Raw genomic sequence first — 22,146 nt, forward strand, 5'->3', positions numbered from 1 at the left:
AAGCAGTATAGTCCTCACTTACAGTCTTTCTACACTAATTTTGAGCTGTATAAACTTGAATTCGTAATATTTTAAAGGAAATTCAAGTGAAAACGCTCTGTAAAGTTGCCGGAGTTGTAAATATTATCAGTTTTCTGGTCATTTCCCAGCTTTCCACGGGTAATGTCAGTGATTGAACACGGCAGGGTATGTATTAAGAACCTACTTACTTTTATTTCAAGTGCTTATTACAAGTTTGAAATCATTTTTGGAAACTCTAAATGCGTATTTTAAGACTTGTACCGCAATTAGACAGTTTTCTTACAAGTATTACTGGAACCGTGAGGATATTAACTGATTCACCAAAAAGACGCTCAAGAAATTCAGCCTCCATTGTAAACATAAGCAGTATAGTCCTCACTTACAGTCTTTCTACACTAATTTTGAGCTGTATAAACATGAATTCCTAATATTTGAAAGCAAATTCAAGTGAAAACGCTCGCTAAAGTGGCCGGAGTTGTAAATATTATCAGTTTTCTGGTCATTTGCTGCTTTCCACGGGTAATGTCAGTGATTGAAAACGGCAGGGTATGTAGTAAGAACCTACTTACTTTTATTTCAAGTGCTTATTACAAGTTTGAAATCATTTCTGGAAACTCTACATGCGTATTTTAAGACTTATACCACAATTAGAGAGTTTCTTACAAGTATTACTGGAACCGTCAGGATATTAAATGATTCACCAAAAAGACGCTCGAGAAATTCAGCCTCAATTGTAAACATAAGCAGTATAGTCCTCACTTACAGTCTTTCTACAATAATTTTGAGCTGTATAAACATGAATTCCTAATATTTGAAAGCAAATTCAAGTGAAAACGCTTGCTAAAGAGGCCGGTTTTGTAAATATTATCAGTTTTCTGGTCATTTCCCTGCTTTCCACGGGTAATGTCAGTGATTGAAAACGGCAGGGTATGTAGTAAGAACCTACTTACTTTTATTTCAAGTGCTTATTACAAGTTTGAAATCATTTCTGGAGACTCTACATGCGTATTTTAAGACTTATACCACAATTAGAGAGTTTTCTTACAAGTATGTACTGGAACCGTCAGGATATTAACTGATTCACCAATAACAAGCTCGAGAAATTCGGCCTCAATTGTAAACATAAGCAGTAGAGTCCTCACTTACAGTCTTTCTACACTAATTTTGAGCTGTATAAACTTGAATTCATAATATTTTAAAGGAAATTCAAGTGAAAACGCTCTGTAAAGTTGACGGAGTTGTAAATATTATCAGTTTTCTGGTCATTTCCCTGCTTTCCAAGGGTAATGTCAGTGATTGAACACGGCAGGGTATGTAGTAAGAACCTACTTACTTTTATTTCAAGTGCTTATTACAAGTTTGAAATCATTTTTGGAAACTCTAAATGTATATTTTAAGAGTTATACCACAATTACAGCGTTTCTTACCAGTATGTACTGGAACCATCAGGATATTAACTGATTCAGCAAAAAGACTCTCGAGAAATTCGGCCTCATTTGTAAACATAAGCAGTATAGTCCTCACTTACAGTCTTTCTACACTAATTTTGAGCTGTAGAAACATGAATTCCTAGTATTTGAAAGCAAATTCAAGTGAAAACACTCCCTAACGTGCCCGGAGTTGTAAATATTATCAGTTTTCAGGTCATTTCCCAGCTTTCCACGGGTAATGTCAGTGATTGAACACGGCAGGGTATGTATTAAGAACCTACTTACTTTTATTTCAAGTGCTTATTACAAGTTTTAAATCATTTCTGGAAACTCTAAATGCATATTTTAAGAGTTATACCACAATTAGAGAGTTTCTTACAAGTATTACTGGAACCGTCAGAATATTAACTGATTCACCAAAAAGACGCTCGAGAAATTCAGCCTCCATTGTAAACATAAGCAGTATAGTCCTCACTTACAGTCTTTCTACACTAATTTTGAGCTGTATAAACATGAATTCCTAATATTTGAAAGCAAATTCAAGTGAAAACGCTTGCTAAAGAGGCCGGAGTTGTAAATATTAGCAGTTTTCTGGTCATTTCCCTGCTTTCCACGGGTAATGTCAGTGATTGAAAAGGGCAGGGTATGTATTAAGAACCTACTTACTTTTATTTCAAGTGCTTATTACAAGTTTGAAATCATTTCTGGAAACTGTAAATGCGTATTTTAAGAGTTATACCACAATTAGAGAGTTTTCTTACAAGTATGTACTGGAACCGTCAGGATATTACCTGATTCACCAATAAGACGCTCGAAAAATTCCGCCTCAATTATAAACATGAGCAGTATAGTCCTCACTTACAGTCTTTCTACACTAATTTTGAGCTATAGAAACATGAATTCCTAGTATTTGAAAGCAAATTCAAGTGAAAACAATCCCAAAAGTGCCCGGAGTTGTAAGTATTATCAGTTTTTAGGTCATTTCCCAGCTTTCCACGGGTAATGTCAGTGATTGAACACGGCAGGGTATGTATTAAGAACCTACTTACTTTTATTTCAAGTGCTTATTACAAGTTTTAAATCATTTCTGGAAACTCTAAATGCGTATTTTAAGACTTATACCGCAATTAGACAGTTTTCTTACAAGTATTACTGGAACCGTCAGGATATTAACTGATTCACCAAAAAGACGCTCGAGAAATTCAGCCTCAGTTGTAAACATAAGCAGTATAGTCCTCACTTACAGTCTTTCTACACTAATTTTGAGCTGTATAAACATGAATTCCTAATATTTGAAAGCAAATTCAAGTGAAAACGCTCGGTGAAGTGGCCAGAGTTATAAATATTTTCAGTTTTCTGGTCATTTCCCTGCTTTCCACGGGTAATGTCAGTGATTGAAAACGGCAGGGTATGTAGTAAGAACCTACTTACTTTTATTTCAAGTGCTTATTACAAGTTTTAAATCATTTCTGGAAACTCTAAATGTATATTTTAAGATTTATACCACAATTACAGCGTTTCTTATAAGTATGTACTGGAACCATCAGGATATTAACTGATTCACCAAAAAGACGCTTGAGAAATCCGGCCTCAATTGTAAACATAAGCAGTATAGTCCTCACTTACAGTCTTTCTACACTAATTTTGAGCTGTATAAACATGAATTCCTAGTATTTGAAAGCAAATTCAAGTAAAAACACTCCCTAAAGTGCCCCGAGTTGTAAATATTTTCAGTTTTCTGGTCATTTCCCTGCTTTCCACGGGTAATGTCAGTGATTGAAAACGGCAGGGTATGTAGTAAGAACCTACTTACTTTTATTTCAAGTGCTTATTACAAGTTTGAAATCATTTCTGGAAACTCTAAATGCGTATTTTAAGACTTATACCACAATTAGAGAGTTTTCTTACAAGTATCTACTGGAACCGTCAGGATACTAACTGATTCACCAATAAGACGCTCGAGAAATTCGGCCTCCATTGTAAACATAAGCAGTATAGTCCTCACTTACAGTCTTTCTACACTAATTTTGAGCTGTATAAACATGAATTCCTAATATTTGAAAGCAAATTCAAGTGAAAACGCTCGCTAAAGTGGCCGGAGTTGTAAATATCAGTTTTTTGGTCATTTCCCTGCTTTCCACGGGTAATGTCAGTGATTGAAAACGGCAGGGTATGTAGTAAGAACCTACTTACTTTTATTTCAAGTGCTTATTACAAGTTTGAAATCATTTTTGGAAACTCTAAATGTATATTTTAAGAGTTATACCACAATTACAGCGTTTCTTACAAGTATGTACTGGAACCATCAGGATATTAACTGATTCACCAAAAAGACGCTTGAGAAATCCGGCCTCAATTGTAAACATAAGCAGTAGAGTCCTCACTTACAGTCTTTCTACACTAATTTTGAGCTGTATAAACTTGAATTCATAATATTTTAAAGGAAATTCAAGTGAAAACGCTCTGTAAAGTTGCCGGAGTTGTAAATATTATCAGTTTTCTGGTCATTTCCCAGCTTTCCACGGGTAATGTCAGTGATTGAACACGGCAGGGTATGTATTAAGAACCTACTTACTTTTATTTCAAGTGCTTATTACAAGTTTGAAATCATTTTTGGAAACTCTAAATGCGTATTTTAAGACTTGTACCGCAATTAGACAGTTTTCTTACAAGTATTACTGGAACCGTGAGGATATTAACTGATTCACCAAAAAGACGCTCAAGAAATTCAGCCTCCATTGTAAACATAAGCAGTATAGTCCTCACTTACAGTCTTTCTACACTAATTTTGAGCTGTATAAACATGAATTCCTAATATTTTAAAGCAAATTCAAGTGAAAACGCTCGCTAAAGTGGCCGGAGTTGTAAATATTATCAGTTTTCTGGTCATTTGCTGCTTTCCACGGGTAATGTCAGTGATTGAAAACGGCAGGGTATGTAGTAAGAACCTACTTACTTTTATTTCAAGTGCTTATTACAAGTTTGAAATCATTTCTGGAAACTCTACATGCGTATTTTAAGACTTATACCACAATTAGAGAGTTTCTTACAAGTATTACTGGAACCGTCAGGATATTAAATGATTCACCAAAAAGACGCTCGAGAAATTCAGCCTCAATTGTAAACATAAGCAGTATAGTCCTCACTTACAGTCTTTCTACAATAATTTTGAGCTGTATAAACATGAATTCCTAATATTTGAAAGCAAATTCAAGTGAAAACGCTTGCTAAAGAGGCCGGTTTTGTAAATATTAGCAGTTTTCTGGTCATTTCCCTGCTTTCCACGGGTAATGTCAGTGATTGAAAACGGCAGGGTATGTAGTAAGAACCTACTTACTTTTATTTCAAGTGCTTATTACAAGTTTGAAATCATTTCTGGAGACTCTACATGCGTATTTTAAGACTTATACCACAATTAGAGAGTTTTCTTACAAGTATGTACTGGAACCGTCAGGATATTAACTGATTCACCAATAACACGCTCGAGAAATTCGGCCTCAATTGTAAACATAAGCAATAGAGTCCTCACTTACAGTCTTTCTACACTAATTTTGAGCTGTATAAACTTGAATTCATAATATTTTAAAGGAAATTCAAGTGAAAACGCTCTGTAAAGTTGACGGAGTTGTAAATATTATCAGTTTTCTGGTCATTTCCCTGCTTTCCACGGGTAATGTCAGTGATTGAACACGGCAGGGTATGTAGTAAGAACCTACTTACTTTTATTTCAAGTGCTTATTACAAGTTTGAAATCATTTCTTGAAACTCTAAATGCGTATTTTAAGACTTATACCACAATTAGAGAGTTTTCTTACAAGTATGTACTGGAACCGTCAGGATATTAACTGATTCACGAATAAGACGCTCGAGAAATTCGGCCTCAATTGTAAACATAAGCAGTATAGTCCTCACTTACAGTCTTTCTACACTAATTTTGAGCTGTAGAAACATGAATTCCTAGTATTTGAAAGCAAATTCAAGTGAAAACACTCCCTAACGTGCCCGGAGTTGTAAATATTATCAGTTTTCAGGTCATTTCCCAGCTTTCCACGGGTAATGTCAGTGATTGAACACGGCAGGGTATGTATTAAGAACCTACTTACTTTTATTTCAAGTGCTTATTACAAGTTTTAAATCATTTCTGGAAACTCTAAATGCATATTTTAAGAGTTATACCACAATTAGAGAGTTTTCTTACAAGTATGTACTGGAACCGTCAGGATATTAACAGATTCACCAAAAAGACGCTTGAGAAATTCGGCCTCAATTGTAAACATAAACAGTATAGTCCTCACTTACAGTCTTTCTACACTAATTTTGAGCTGTATAAACTTGAATTCGTAATATTTTAAAGGAAATTCAAGTGAAAAAGCTTTGTAAAGTTGCCGGAGTTGTAAATATTTCAGTTTTCTGATCATTTCCCTGCTTTCCACGGGTAATGTCAGTGATTGAAAACAGCAGGGTATGTAGTAAGAACCTACTTACTTTTATTTCAGGTGCTTATTACAAGTTTGAAATCATTTCCTGAAACTCTAAATGCGTATTTTAAGACTTGTACCGCAATTAGACAGTTTTCTTACAAGTATTACTGGAACCGTCAGGATATTAACTGATTCACCAAAAAGACGCTCGAGAAATTCAGCCTCCATTGTAAACATAAGCAGTATAGTCCTCACTTACAGTTTTTCTACACTAATTTTGAGCTGTATAAACATGAATTCCTAGTATTTGAAAGCAAATTCAAGTGAAAACGCTCTGTAAAGTTGCCGGAGTTGTAAATATTATCAGTTTTCTGGTCATTTCCCTGCTTTCCACGGGTAATGTCAGTGATTGAAAACGGCAGGGTATGTATTAAGAACCTACTTACTTTTATTTCAAGTGCTTATTACAAGTTTGAAATCATTTCTGGAAACTCTAAATGCGTATTTTAAGACTTATACCGCAATTAGACAGTTTTCTTACAAGTATTACTTGCACCGTCAGGATATTAACTGATTCACCAAAAAGACGCTCGAAAAATTCAGCCTCAATTGTAAACATAAGCAGTATAGTCCTCACTTACAGTCTTTCTACACTAATTTTGAGCTGTATAAACATGAATTCCTAATATTTGAAAGCAAATTCAAGTAAAAACACTCCCTAAAGTGCCCGGAGTTGTAAATATTTTCAGTTTTCTGGTCATTTCCCTGCTTTCCACGGGTAATGTCAGTGATTGAAAACGGCAGGGTATGTAGTAAGAACCTACTTACTTTTATTTCAAGTGCTTATTACAAGTTTGAAATCATTTTTGGAAACTCTAAATGTATATTTTAAGAGTTATACCACAATTACAGCGTTTCTTACAAGTATGTACTGGAACCATCAGGATATTAACTGATTCACCAAAAAGACGCTTGAGAAATCCGGCCTCAATTGTAAACATAAGCAGTATAGTCCTCACTTACAGCCTTTCTACACTAATTTTGAGCTGTAGAAACATGAATTCCTAGTATTTGAAAGCAAATTCAAGTGAAAACACTCCCTAACGTGCCCGGAGTTGTAAATATTATCAGTTTTCAGGTCATTTCCCAGCTTTCCACGGGTAATGTCAGTGATTGAACACGGCAGGGTATGTATTAAGAACCTACTTACTTTTATTTCAAGTGCTTATTACAAGTTTTAAATCATTTCTGGAAACTCTAAATGCATATTTTAAGAGTTATACCACAATTAGAGAGTTTTCTTACAAGTATTACTGGAACCGTCAGGATATTAACAGATTCACCAAAAAGACGCTTGAGAAATTCGGCCTCAATTGTAAACATAAGCAGTATAGTCCTCACTTACAGTCTTTCTACACTAATTTTGAGCTGTATAAACTTGAATTCGTAATATTTTAAAGGAAATTCAAGTGAAAAAGCTCTGTAATGTTGCCGGAGTTGTAAATATTTCAGTTTTCTGATCATTTCCCTGCTTTCCACGGGTAATGTCAGTGATTGAAAACGGCAGGGTATGTAGTAAGAACCTACTTACTTTTATTTCAAGTGCTTATTACAAGTTTGAAATCATTCCTGGAAACTCTACATGCGTATTTTAAGAGTTATACCACAATTAGAGAGTTTCTTACAAGTATTACTGGAACCGTCAGGATATTAACTGATTCACCAAAAAGACGCTCGAGAAATTCAGCCTCAATTGTAAACATAAGCAGTATAGTCCTCACTTACAGTCTTTCTACAATAATTTTGAGCTGTATAAACATGAATTCCTAATATTTGAAAGCAAATTCAAGTGAAAACGCTCGCTAAAGTGGCCGGAGTTGTAAATATTAGCAGTTTTCTGGTCATTTCCCTGCTTTCCACGGGTAATGTCAGTGATTGAAAACGGCAGGGTATGTAGTAAGAACCTACTTACTTTTATTTCAAGTGCTTATTACAAGTTTGAAATCATTTCTGGAAATTCTAAATGCGTATTTTAAGACTTATACAACAATTAGAGAGTTTTCTTACAAGTATGTACTGGAACCGTCAGGATATTAACTGATTCACCAATAAGACGCTCGAGAAATTCGGCCTCAATTGTAAACATAAGCAGTATAGTCCTCACTTACAGTCTTTCTACACTAATTTTGAGCTGTATAAACATGAATTCCTAGTACTTGAAAGCAAATTCAAGTAAAAACACTCCCTAAAGTGCCCGGAGTTGTAAATATTATCAGTTTTCTGGTCATTTCCCTGCTTTCCACGGGTAATGTCAGTGATTGAAAACGGCAGGGTATGTAGTAAGAACCTACTTACTTTTATTTCAAGTGCTTATTACAAGTTTGAAATCATTTCTGGAAACTCTAAATGCGTATTTTAAGACTTATACCGCAATTAGACAGTTTCTTACAAGTATGTACTGGAACCGTCAGGATATTACCAGATTCACCAATAAGACACTCGAGAAATTCCGCCTCAATTATAAACATGAGCAGTATAGTCCTCACTTACAGTCTTTCTACACTAATTTTGAGCTGTAGAAACATGAATTCCTAGTATTTGAAAGCAAATTCAAGTGAAAAGACTCCCTAAAGTGCCCGGAGTTGTAAGTATTATCAGTTTTCAGGTCATTTCCCAGCTTTCCACGGGTAATGTCAGTGATTGAACACGGCAGGGTATGTATTAGGAACCTACTTACTTTTATTTCAAGGGCTTATTACAAGTTTGAAATCATTTCTGGAAACTCTAAATGCGTATTTTAAGAGTTATACCACAATTAGAGAGTTTTCTTACAAGTATGTACTGGAACCGTCAGGATATTAACAGATTCACCAAAAAGACGCTTGAGAAATTCGGCCTCAATTGTAAACATAAGCAGTATAGTCCTCACTTACAGTCTTTCTACACTAATTTTGAGCTGTATAAACTTGAATTCGTAACATTTTAAAGGAAATTCAAGTGAAAACGCTCTGTAAAGTTGCCGGAGTTGTAAATATTATCAGTTTTCTGGTCATTTCCCAGCTTTCCACGGGTAATGTCAGTGATTGAACACGGCAGGGAATGTAGTAAGAACCTACTTACTTTTATTTCAAGTGCTTATTACAAGTTTGAAATCATTTCTGGAAACTCTAAATGCGTATTTTAAGACTTGTACCGCAATTAGAAAGTTTTCTTACAAGTATTACTGGAACCGTCAGGATATTAACTGATTCAGCAAAAAGACGCTCGAGAAATTCGGCCTCATTTGTAAACATAAGAAGTATAGTCCTCACTTACAGTCTTTCTACACTAATTTTGAGCTGTAGAAACATGAATTCCTTGTATTTGAAAGCAAATTCAAGTGAAAACACTCCCTAACGTGCCCGGAGTTGTAAATATTATCAGTTTTCAGGTCATTTCCCAGCTTTCCACGGGTAATGTCAGTGATTGAACACGGCAGGGTATGTAGTAAGAACCTACTTACTTTTATTTCAAGTGCTTATTACAAGTTTGAAATCATTTCTGGAAACTCTAAATGCGTATTTTAAGACTTGTACCGCAATTAGACAGTTTTCTTACAAGTATTACTGGAACCGTCAGGATATTAACTGATTCACCAAAAACACGCTCGAGAAATTCAGCCTCCATTGTAAAAAATAAGCAGTATAGTCCTCACTTACAGTCTTTCTACACTAATTTTGAGCTGTATAAATATGAATTCCTAATATTTGAAAGCAAATTCAAATGAAAACGCTCGCTCTAGTGGCCGGAGTTGTAAATATTATCAGTTTTCAGGTCATTTCCAGCTTTCCACGGGTAATGTCAGTGATTGAACACGGCAGGGTATGTAGTAAGAACCTACTTACTTTTATTTCAAGTGCTTATTACAAGTTTGAAATCATTTTTGGAAACTCTAAATGTATATTTTAAGAGTTATACAACAATTACAACGTTTCTTACCAGTATGTCCTGGAACCATCAGGATATTAACTGATTCAGCAAAAAGACGCTCGAGAAATTCGGCCTCATTTGTAAACATAAGCAGTATAGTCCTCACTTACAGTCTTTCTACACTAATTTTGAGCTGTATAAACTTGAATTCTTAATATTTTAAAGGAAATTCAAGTGAAAACGCTCTGTAAAGTTGCCGGAGTTGTAAATATTATCAGTTTTCTGGTCATTTCCCTGCTTTCCACGGGTAATGTCAGTGATTGAAAACGGCAGGGTATGTAGTAAGAACTTACTTACTTTTATTTCAAGTGCTTATTACAAGTTTGAAATCATTTCTGGAAACTCTAAATGCGTATTTTAAGACTTGTACCGCAATTAGACAGTTTTCTTACAAGTATTACTGGAACCGTCAGGATATTAACTGATTCACCAAAAACACGCTCGAGAAATTCAGCCTCCATTGTAAAAAATAGCAGTATAGTCCTCACTTACAGTCTTTCTACACTAATTTTGAGCTGTATAAATATGAATTCCTAATATTTGAAAGCAAATTCAAATGAAAACGCTCGCTCTAGTGGCCGGAGTTGTAAATATTATCAGTTTTCAGGTCATTTCCAGCTTTCCACGGGTAATGTCAGTGATTGAACACGGCAGGGTATGTAGTAAGAACCTACTTACTTTTATTTCAAGTGCTTATTACAAGTTTGAAATCATTTTTGGAAACTCTAAATGTATATTTTAAGAGTTATACCACAATTACAGCGTTTCTTACCAGTATGTCCTGGAACCATCAGGATATTAACTGATTCACCAAAAAGACGCTCGAGAAATTTGGCCTCATTTGTAAACATAAGCAGTATAGTCCTCACTTACAGTCTTTCTACACTAATTTTGAGCTTTAGAAACATGAATTCCTAGTATTTGAAAGCAAATTCAAGTGAAAACACTCCCTAACGTGCCGGGAGTTGTAAATATTATCAGTTTTCAGGTCATTTCCCAGCTTTCCACGGGTAATGTCAGTGATTGAACACGGCAGGGTATGTATTAAGAACCTACATACTTTTATTTCAAGTGCTTATTACAAGTTTTAAATCATTTCTGGAAACTCTAAATGCATATTTTAAGAGTTATACCACAATTAGAGAGTTTTCTTACAAGTATGTACTGGAACCGTCAGGATATTAACAGATTCACCAAAAAGACGCTTGAGAAATTCGGCCTCAATTGTAAACATAAGCAGTATAGTCCTCACTTACAGTCTTTCTACACTAATTTTGAGCTGTATAAACTTGAATTCGTAATATTTTAAAGGAAATTCAAGTGAAAAAGCTCTGTAAAGTTGCCGGAGTGGTAAATATTATCAGTTTTCTGGTCATTTCCCTGCTTTCCACGGGTAATGTCAGTGATTGAAAACGGCAGGGTATGTAGTAAGAACCTACTTACTTTTATTTCAAGTGCTTATTACAAGTTTGAAATCATTTCTGGAAACTCTAAATGCGTATTTTAAGACTTGTACCACAATTAGACAGTTTTCTTACAAGTATTACTGGAACCGTCAGGATATTAACTGATTCACCAAAAAGACGCTCGAGAAATTCAGCCTCCATTGTAAACATAAGCAGTATAGTCCTCACTTACAGTCTTTCTACACTAATTTTGAGCTGTATAAACTTGAATTCGTAATATTTTAAAGGAAATTCAAGTGAAAACGCTCTGTAAAGTTGCCGGAGTTGTAAATATTATCAGTTTTCTGGTCATTTCCCAGCTTTCCACGGGTAATGTCAGTGATTGAACACGGCAGGGTATGTATTAAGAACCTACTTACTTTTATTTCAAGTGCTTATTACAAGTTTGAAATCATTTCTGGAAACTCTAAATGCGTATTTTAAGACTTGTACCGCAATTAGACAGTTTTCTTACAAGTATTACTGGAACTGTCAGGATATTAACTGATTCAGCAAAAGGACGCTCGAGAAATTCGGCCTCATTTGTAAACATAAGCAGTATAGTCCTCACTTACAGTCTTTCTACACTAATTTTGAGCTGTAGAAAGATGAATTCCTAGTATTTGAAAGCAAATTCAAGTGAAAACACTCCCTAACGTGCCCGGAGTTGTAAATATTATCAGTTTTCAGGTCATTTTCCAGCTTTCCACGAGTAATGTCAGTGATTGAACACGGCAGGGTATGTATTAAGAACCTACTTACTTTTATTTCAAGTGCTTATTACAAGTTTTAAATCATTTCTGGAAACTCTAAATGCATATTTTAAGAGTTATACCAAAATTAGAGAGTTTTCTTACAAGTATGTACTGGAACCGTCAGGATATTAACAGATTCACCAAAAAGACGCTTGAGAAATTCGGCCTCAATTGTAAACATAAGGAGTATAGTCCTCACTTACAGGCTATCTACACTAATTTTGAGCTGTATAAACTTGAATTCGTAATATTTTAAAGGAAATTCAAGTGAAAACGCTCTGTAAAGTTGCCGGAGTTGTAAATATTATCAGTTTTCTGGTCATTTCCCTGCTTTCCACGGGTAATGTCAGTGATTGAAAACGGCAGGGTATGTAGTAAGAACCTACTTACTTTTATTTCAAGTGCTTATTACAAGTTTTAAATCATTTCTGGAAACTCTAAATGCGTATTTTAAGACTTGTACCGCAATTAGACAGTTTTCTTACAAGTATTACTGGAACCGTCAGGATATTAACTGATTCACCAAAAAGACGCTTGATAAATTCGGCCTCATTTGTAAACATAAGCAGTATAGTCCTCACTTACAGTCTTTCTACACTAATTTTGAGCTGTAGAAACATGAATTCCTAGTATTTGAAAGCAAATTCAAGTGAAAACACTCCCTAACGTGCCCGGAGTTGTAAATATTATCAGTTTTCAGGTCATTTCCAGCTTTCCACGGGTAATGTCAGTGATTGAACACGGCAGGGTATGTAGTAAGAACCTACTTACTTTTATTTCAAGTGCTTATTACAAGTTTGAAATCATTTCTGGAAACTCTAAATGCATATTTTTAGAGTTATACCACAATTAGAGAGTTTTCTTACAAGTATGTACTGGAACCGTCAGTATATTAACAGATTCACCAAAAAGACGCTTGAGAAATTCGGCCTCAATTGTAAACATAAGCAGTATAGTCCTCACTTACAGTCTTTCTACACTAATTTTGAGCTGTATAAACTTGAATTCGTAATATTTTAAAGGAAATTCAAGTGAAAACGCTCTGTAAAGTTGCCGGAGTTGTAAATATTATCAGTTTTCTGGTCATTTCCCAGCTTTCCACGGGTAATGTCAGTGATTGAACACGGCACGGTATGTATTAAGAACCTACTTACCTTTATTTCAAGTGCTTATTACAAGATTGAAATCATTTCTGGAAACTCTAAATGCGTATTTTAAGACTTGTACCGCAATTAGACAGTTTTCTTACAAGTATTACTGGAACCGTCAGGATATTAACTGATTCAGCAAAAAGACGCTCGAGAAATTCGGCCTCATTTGTAAACATAAGCAGTATAGTCCTCACTTACAGTCTTTCTACACTAATTTTGAGCTGTAGAAACATGAATTCCTAGTATTTGAAAGCAAATTCAAGTGAAAACACTCCCTAAAGTGCCCGGAGTTGTAAATATTATCAGTTTTCTGGTCATTTGCTGCTCTCCACGGGTAATGTCAGTGATTGAAAACGGCAGGGTATGTAGTAAGAACCTACTTACTTTTATTTCAAGTGCTTATTACAAGTTTTAAATCATTTCTGGAAACTCTAAATGCGTATTTTAAGAGTTATACCACAATTACAGAGTTTCTTACCAGTATGTACTGGAACCATCAGGATATTAACTGATTCACCAAAAAGACTCTTGAGAAATTCGGCCTCATTTGTAAACATAAGCAGTATAGTCCTCACTTACAGTCTTTCTACACTAATTTTGAGCTGTAGAAACATGAATTCCTAGTATTTGAAAGCAAATTCAAGTGAAAACACTCCCTAACGTGCCCGGAGTTGTAAATATTATCAGTTTTCAGGTCATTTCCAGCTTTCCACGGGTAATGTCAGTGATTGAACACGGCAGGGTATGTATTAAGAACCTACTTACTTTAATTTCAAGTGCGTATTACAAGTTTTAAATCATTTCTGGAAACTCTAAATGCATATTTTTAGAGTTATACCACAATTAGAGAGTTTTCTTACAAGTATGTACTGGAAACGTCAGGATATTAACAGATTCACCAAAAAGACGCTCGAGAAATTCGGCCTCATTTGTAAACATAAGCAGTATAGTCCTCACTTACAGTCTTTCTACACTAATTTTGAGCTGTATAAACTTGAATTCTTAATATTTTAAAGGAAATTCAAGTGAAAACGCTCTGTAAAGTTGCCGGAGTTGTAAATATTACCAGTTTTCTGGTCATTTCCCTGCTTTCCACGGGTAATGTCAGTGATTGAAAACGGCAGGGTATGTAGTAAGAACCTACTTACTTTTATTTCAAGTGCTTATTACAAGTTTGAAATCATTTCTGGAAACTCTAAATGCGTATTTTAAGACTTGTACCGCAATTAGACAGTTTTCTTACAAGTATTACTGGAACCGTCAGGATATTAAGTGATTCACCAAAAAGACGCTCGAGAAATTCAGCCTCCATTGTAAAAAATAAGCAGTATAGTCCTCACTTACAGTCTTTCTACACTAATTTTGAGCTGTATAAATATGAATTCCTAATATTTGAAAGCAAATTCAAGTGAAAACGCTCGCTAAAGTAGCCGGAGTTGTAAATATTATCAGTTTTCAGGTCATTTCCAGCTTTCCACGGGTAATGTCAGTGATTGAACACGGCAGGGTATGTATTAAGAACCTACATACTTTTATTTCAAGTGCTTATTACAAGTTTTAAATCATTTCTGGAAACTCTAAATGCATATTTTAAGAGTTATACCACAATTAGAGAGTTTTCTTACAAGTATGTACTGGAACCGTCAGGATATTAACAGATTCACCAAAAAGACGCTTGAGAAATTCGGCCTCAATTGTAAACGTAAGCAGTATAGTCCTCACTTACAGTCTTTCTACACTAATTTTGAGCTGTAGAAACATGAATTCCTAGTATTTGAAAGCAAATTCAAGTGAAAACACTCCCTAACGTGCCCGGAGTTGTAAATATTATCAGTTTTCAGGTCATTTCCAGCTTTCCACGGGTAATGTCAGTGATTGAACACGGCAGGGTATGTAGTAAGAACCTACTTACTTTTATTTCAAGTGCTTATTACAAGTTTGAAATCATTTCTGGAAACTCTAAATGCATATTTTTAGAGTTATACCACAATTAGAGAGTTTTCTTACAAGTATGTACTGGAACCGTCAGTATATTAACAGATTCACCAAAAAGACGCTTGAGAAATTCGGCCTCAATTGTAAACATAAGCAGTATAGTCCTCACTTACAGTCTTTCTACACTAATTTTGAGCTGTATAAACTTGAATTCGTAATATTTTAAAGGAAATTCAAGTGAAAACGCTCTGTAAAGTTGCCGGAGTTGTAAATATTATCAGTTTTCTGGTCATTTCCCAGCTTTCCACGGGTAATGTCAGTGATTGAACACGGCACGGTATGTATTAAGAACCTACTTACCTTTATTTCAAGTGCTTATTACAAGATTGAAATCATTTCTGGAAACTCTAAATGCGTATTTTAAGACTTGTACCGCAATTAGACAGTTTTCTTACAAGTATTACTGGAACCGTCAGGATATTAACTGATTCAGCAAAAAGACGCTCGAGAAATTCGGCCTCATTTGTAAACATAAGCAGTATAGTCCTCACTTACAGTCTTTCTACACTAATTTTGAGCTGTAGAAACATGAATTCCTAGTATTTGAAAGCAAATTCAAGTGAAAACACTCCCTAAAGTGCCCGGAGTTGTAAATATTATCAGTTTTCTGGTCATTTGCTGCTCTCCACAGGTAATGTCAGTGATTGAAAACGGCAGGGTATGTAGTAAGAACCTACTTACTTTTATTTCAAGTGCTTATTACAAGTTTTAAATCATTTCTGGAAACTCTAAATGCGTATTTTAAGAGTTATACCACAATTACAGAGTTTCTTACCAGTATGTACTGGAACCATCAGGATATTAACTGATTCACCAAAAAGACTCTTGAGAAATTCGGCCTCATTTGTAAACATAAGCAGTATAGTCCTCACTTACAGTCTTTCTACACTAATTTTGAGCTGTAGAAACATGAATTCCTAGTATTTGAAAGCAAATTCAAGTGAAAACACTCCCTAACGTGCCCGGAGTTGTAAATATTATCAGTTTTCAGGTCATTTCCAGCTTTCCACGGGTAATGTCAGTGATTGAACACGGCAGGGTATGTATTAAGAACCTACTTACTTTAATTTCAAGTGCGTATTACAAGTTTTAAATCATTTCTGGAAACTCTAAATGCATATTTTTAGAGTTATACCACAATTAGACAGTTTTCTTACAAGTATGTACTGGAAACGTCAGGATATTAACAGATTCACCAAAAAGACGCTCGAGAAATTCGGCCTCATTTGTAAACATAAGCAGTATAGTCCTCACTTACAGTCTTTCTACACTAATTTTGAGCTGTATAAACTTGAATTCTTAATATTTTAAAGGAAATTCAAGTGAAAACGCTCTGTAAAGTTGCCGGAGTTGTAAATATTACCAGTTTTCTGGTCATTTCCCTGCTTTCCACGGGTAATGTCAGTGATTGAAAACGGCAGGGTATGTAGTAAGAACCTACTTACTTTTATTTCAAGTGCTTATTACAAGTTTGAAATCATTTCTGGAAACTCTAAATGCGTATTTTAAGACTTGTACCGCAATTAGACAGTTTTCTTACAAGTATTACTGGAACCGTCAGGATATTAAGTGATTCACCAAAAAGACGCTCGAGAAATTCAGCCTCCATTGTAAAAAATAAGCAGTATAGTCCTCACTTACAGTCTTTCTACACTAATTTTGAGCTGTATAAATATGAATTCCTAATATTTGAAAGCAAATTCAAGTGAAAACGCTCGCTAAAGTAGCCGGAGTTGTAAATATTATCAGTTTTCAGGTCATTTCCACCTTTCCACGGGTAATGTCAGTGATTGAACACGGCAGGGTATGTATTAAGAACCTACATACTTTTATTTCAAGTGCTTATTACAAGTTTTAAATCATTTCTGGAAACTCTAAATGCATATTTTAAGAGTTATACCACAATTAGAGAGTTTTCTTACAAGTATGTACTGGAACCGTCAGGATATTAACAGATTCACCAAAAAGACGCTTGAGAAATTCGGCCTCAATTGTAAACGTAAGCAGTATAGTCCTCACTTACAGTCTTTCTACACTAATTTTGAGCTGTATAAACTTGAATTCGTAATATTTTAAAGGAAATTCAAGTGAAAAAGCTCTGTAAAGTTGCCGGAGTGGTAAATATTATCAGTTTTCTGGTCATTTCCCTGCTTTCCACGGGTAATGTCAGTGATTGAAAACGGCAGGGCATGTAGTAAGAACCTACTTACTTTTATTTCAAGTGCTTATTACAAGTTTGAAATCATTTCTGGAAACTCTAAATGCGTATTTTAAGACTTGTACCACAATTAGACAGTTTTCTTACAAGTATTACTGGAACCGTCAGGATATTAACTGATTCACCAAAAAGACGCTCGAGAAATTCAGCCTCCATTGTAAACATAAGCAGTATAGTCCTCACTTACAGTCTTTCTACACTAATTTTGAGCTGTATAAACTTGAATTCGTAATATTTTAAAGGAAATTCAAGTGAAAACGCTCTGTAAACTTGCCGGAGTTGTAAATATTATCAGTTTTCTGGTCATTTCCCAGCTTTCCACGGGTAATGTCAGTGATTGAACACGGCAGGGTATGTATTAAGAACCTACTTACTTTTATTTCAAGTGCTTATTACAAGTTTGAAATCATTTCTGGAAACTCTAAATGCGTATTTTAAGACTTGTACCGCAATTAGACAGTTTTCTTACAAGTATTACTGGAACTGTCAGGATATTAACTGATTCAGCAAAAGGACGCTCGAGAAATTCGGCCTCATTTGTAAACATAAGCAGTATAGTCCTCACTTACAGTCTTTCTACACTAATTTTGAGCTGTAGAAAGATGAATTCCTAGTATTTGAAAGCAAATTCAAGTGAAAACACTCCCTAACGTGCCCGGAGTTGTAAATATTATCAGTTTTCAGGTCATTTCCCAGCTTTCCACGAGTAATGTCAGTGATTGAACACGGCAGGGTATGTATTAAGAACCCACTTACTTTTATTTCAAGTGCTTATTACAAGTTTTAAATCATTTCTGGAAACTCTAAATGCATATTTTAAGAGTTATACCAAAATTAGAGAGTTTTCTTACAAGTATGTACTGGAACCGTCAGGATATTAACAGATTCACCAAAAAGACGCTTGAGAAATTCGGCCTCAATTGTAAAATAAGGAGTATAGTCCTCACTTACAGTCTTTCTACACTAATTTTTAGCTGTATAAACTTGAATTCGTAATATTTTAAAGGAAATTCAAGTGAAAACGCTCTGTAAAGTTGCCGGAGTTGTAAATATTATCAGTTTTCTGGTCATTTCCCTGCTTTCCACGGGTAATGTCAGTGATTGAAAACGGCAGGGTATGTAGTAAGAACCTACTTACTTTTATTTCAAGTGCTTATTACAAGTTTGAAATCATTTCTGGAAACTCTAAATGCGTATTTTAAGACTTGTACCGCAATTAGACAGTGTTCTTACAAGTATTACTGGAACCGTCAGGATATTAACTGATTCACCAAAAAGACGCTGGAGAAATTCAGCCTCCATTGTAAACATAAGCAGTATAGTCCTCACTTACAGTCTTTCTACACTAATTTTGAGCTGTATAAACATGAATTCCTAATATTTGAAAGCAAATTCAAGTGAAAACGCTCGCTAAAGTGGCCGGAGTTGTAAATATTATCAGTTTTCTGGTCATTTGCTGCTTTCCACGGGTAATGTCAGTGATTGAAAACGGCAGGGTATGTAGTAAGAACCTACTTACTTTTATTTCAAGTGCTTATTACAAGTTTTAAATCATTTCTGGAAACTCTAAATGCGTATTTTAAGAGTTATACCACAATTACAGAGTTTCTTACCAGTATGTACTGGAACCATCAGGATATTAACTGATTCACCAAAAAGACGCTTGAGAAATTCGGCCTCATTTGTAAACATAAGCAGTATAGTCCTCAATTACAGTCTTTCTACACTAATTTTGAGCTGTAGAAACATGAATTCCTAGTATTTGAAAGCAAATTCAAGTGAAAACACTCCCTAACGTGCACGGAGTTGTAAATATTATCAGTTTTCAGGTCATTTCCAGCTTTCCACGGGTAATGTCAGTGATTGAACACGGCAGGGTATGTATTAAGAACCTACTTACTTTTATTTCAAGTGCTTATTACAAGTTTTAAATCATTTCTGGAAACTCTAAATGCATATTTTTAGAGTTATACCACAATTAGAGAGTTTTCTTACAAGTATGTACTGGAACCGTCAGGATATTAACAGATTCACCAAAAAGACGCTTGAGAAATTCGGCCTCAATTGTCAACATAAGCAGTATAGTCCTCACTTACAGTCTTTCTACACTAATTTTGAGCTGTATAAACTTGAATTCGTAATATTTTAAAGGAAATTCAAGTGAAAACGCTCTGAAAAGTTGCCGGAGTTGTAAATATTATCAGTTTTCTGGTCATTTCCCTGCTTTCCACGGGTAATGTCAGTGATTGAAAACGGCAGGGTATGTATTAAGAACCTACTTACTTTTATTTCAAGTGCTTATTACAAGTTTGAAATCATTTCTGGAAACTCTAAATGCGTATTTTAAGACTTGTACCACAATTAGACAGTTTTCTTACAAGTATTACTGGAACCGTCAGGATATTAACTGATTCACCAAAAAGACGCTCGAGAAATTCAGCCTCCATTGTAAACATAAGCAGTATAGTCCTCACTTACAGTCTTTCTACACTAATTTTGAGCTGTATAAACTTGAATTCGTAATATTTTAAAGGAAATTCAAGTGAAAACGCTCTGTAAAGTTGCCGGAGTTGTAAATATTATCAGTTTTCTGGTCATTTCCCAGCTTTCCACGGGTAATGTCAGTGATTGAACACGGCAGGGAATGTATTAAGAACCTACTTACCTTTATTTCAAGTGCTTATTACAAGATTGAAATCATTTCTGGAAACTCTAAATGCGTATTTTAAGACTTGTACCGCAATTAGACAGTTTTCTTACAAGTATTACTGGAACCGTCAGGATATTAACTGATTCAGCAAAAAGACGCTCGAGAAATTCGGCCTCATTTGTAAACATAAGCAGTATAGTCCTCACTTACAGTCTTTCTACACTAATTTTGAGCTGTAGAAACATGAATTCCTAGTATTTGAAAGCAAATTCAAGTGAAAACACTCCCTAAAGTGCCCGGAGTTGTAAATATTATCAGTTTTCTGGTCATTTGCTGCTCTCCACGGGTAATGTCAGTGATTGAAAACGGCAGGGTATGTAGTAAGAACCTACTTACTTTTATTTCAAGTGCTTATTACAAGTTTTAAATCATTTCTGGAAACTCTAAATGCGTATTTTAAGAGTTATACCACAATTACAGAGTTTCTTACCAGTATGTACTGGAACCATCAGGATATTAACTGATTCACCAAAAAGACTCTTGAGAAATTCGGCCTCATTTGTAAACATAAGCAGTATAGTCCTCACTTACAGTCTTTCTACACTAATTTTGAGCTGTAGAAACATGAATTCCTAGTATTTGAAAGCAAATTCAAGTGAAAACACTCCCTAACGTGCCCGGAGTTGTAAATATTATCAGTTTTCAGGTCATTTCCAGCTTTCCACGGGTAATGTCAGTGATTGAACACGGCAGGGTATGTATTAAGAACCTACTTACTTTAATTTCAAGTGCGTATTACAAGTTTTAAATCATTTCTGGAAACTCTAAATGCATATTTTTAGAGTTATACCACAATTAGAGAGTTTTCTTACAAGTATGTACTGGAAACGTCAGGATATTAACAGATTCACCAAAAAGACGCTCGAGAAATTCGGCCTCATTTGTAAACATAAGCAGTATAGTCCTCACTTACAGTCTTTCTACACTAATTTTGAGCTGTATAAACTTGAATTCTTAATATTTTAAAGGAAATTCAAGTGAAAACGCTCTGTAAAGTTGCCGGAGTTGTAAATATTACCAGTTTTCTGGTCATTTCCCTGCTTTCCACGGGTAATGTCAGTGATTGAAAACGGCAGGGTATGTAGTAAGAACCTACTTACTTTTATTTCAAGTGCTTATTACAAGTTTGAAATCATTTCTGGAAACTCTAAATGCGTATTTTAAGACTTGTACCGCAATTAGACAGTTTTCTTACAAGTATTACTGGAACCGTCAGGATATTAAGTGATTCACCAAAAAGACGCTCGAGAAATTCAGCCTCCATTGTAAAAAATAAGCAGTATAGTCCTCACTTACAGTCTTTCTACACTAATTTTGAGCTGTATAAATATGAATTCCTAATATTTGAAAGCAAATTCAAGTGAAAACGCTCGCTAAAGTAGCCGGAGTTGTAAATATTATCAGTTTTCAGGTCATTTCCAGCTTTCCACGGGTAATGTCAGTGATTGAACACGGCAGGGTATGTATTAAGAACCTACATACTTTTATTTCAAGTGCTTATTACAAGTTTTAAATCATTTCTGGAAACTCTAAATGCATATTTTAAGAGTTATACCACAATTAGAGAGTTTTCTTACAAGTATGTACTGGAACCGTCAGGATATTAACAGATTCACCAAAAAGACGCTTGAGAAATTCGGCCTCAATTGTAAACGTAAGCAGTATAGTCCTCACTTACAGTCTTTCTACACTAATTTTGAGCTGTATAAACTTGAATTCGTAATATTTTAAAGGAAATTCAAGTGAAAAAGCTCTGTAAAGTTGCCGGAGTGGTAAATATTATCAGTTTTCTGGTCATTTCCCTGCTTTCCACGGGTAATGTCAGTGATTGAAAACGGCAGGGCATGTAGTAAGAACCTACTTACTTTTATTTCAAGTGCTTATTACAAGTTTGAAATCATTTCTGGAAACTCTAAATGCGTATTTTAAGACTTGTACCACAATTAGACAGTTTTCTTACAAGTATTACTGGAACCGTCAGGATATTAACTGATTCACCAAAAAGACGCTAGAGAAATTCAGCCTCCATTG

The sequence above is a fragment of the Myotis nattereri genome (genome assembly GCF_964212035.1).
Source record: "Myotis nattereri genome assembly, chromosome: 6".
NCBI lineage: Eukaryota > Metazoa > Chordata > Mammalia > Chiroptera > Vespertilionidae > Myotis > Myotis nattereri.